The following is a 1,066-nucleotide window of genomic DNA, read 5'->3' as shown; positions in this document are numbered from 1 at the left end:
CATCGCCAGCTCGGTGACGCGACGCGTGCAGTTCAGCTGTGCATGGTTGAAGGCGGCATACTAGATAATGGTTATTGTCGCTGCCTCAAAACATGGCTCCTACCCACGAGGTTGATTGGCCCCACGGTGTGGAGTGAAACGTACACTCAACAACATTCCAAAAGGAGTAAAGACGATCATTCAGAACGAAGCATTTGGTAACTGATAACACAGATTTTGAGAAGACCTACATATAAACTAAATAAATAAAAATAGACTGAAAAACTGTCCCAATGTCGGTACCTTAGTAGCGTAACTTTCCAGATGCTTAAATGAAGTTGTGCAGTGCAGTAATCCTTGAACCATGGTTTGTGCCTGATTGACAGGCACCGAAAGATAAAATAAATGTTTGGCGTTGTAAATGCTAAAAGCAGTTTACTATTTGGAAATATGAACAATTTTCAGCGGAGGAAGCAGAAGTGGCGACAAGAAAGAAATATATAGTTTCTGGTTCATTACACAAGAAGCAGAGGTCAGTTACGTGATGGTTTACCTGCTTTACATGTCCAATTCTTCTTCTTTTGTCCTCCTTTCTAATTATCCGCGTGGCCTTGTGCACATGATCCTTTACAATATACGTATATGCATATGTATACATTTGCAAATCCTCCAGATAGATGTCAGTATAATAAGTTAAGGTTGTTGTTCTTCGCTTGGTTGCATTCGTTACCTACCATCCACCAGCAGCGACCAGCCGATCATGGTGATAGAGTAGGTAGAGCGTCGCTCGAACCACTGAGGAAAGCAGAGAAAGATCAGGAATTGAAATAAATTGTTAAATTCTTTGAATACAGTTGGCGAATAGTATAACGCGTTCATTTCATTTTGTCATTCTGTGTTCTTACCATTCGTCATGCCGAGTTGCGAATGTCGGAGATAACGTAGGTGTGGCTACGTCCAAGTGAATGATGAAAGGCGAAAGAAAGGAATAAACAGTTAAATCATTTTCTACGTTTGATGCCATGTATATCTTATTATTCATTTCTTATTATGCGTCACATGGAGTAACTGATTCCATCGATAACGA

Source organism: Dermacentor andersoni, chromosome 4 (assembly GCF_023375885.2).
Source record: "Dermacentor andersoni chromosome 4, qqDerAnde1_hic_scaffold, whole genome shotgun sequence".
NCBI lineage: Eukaryota > Metazoa > Arthropoda > Arachnida > Ixodida > Ixodidae > Dermacentor > Dermacentor andersoni.
Note: the sequence above shows the minus strand (reverse complement) of the source record.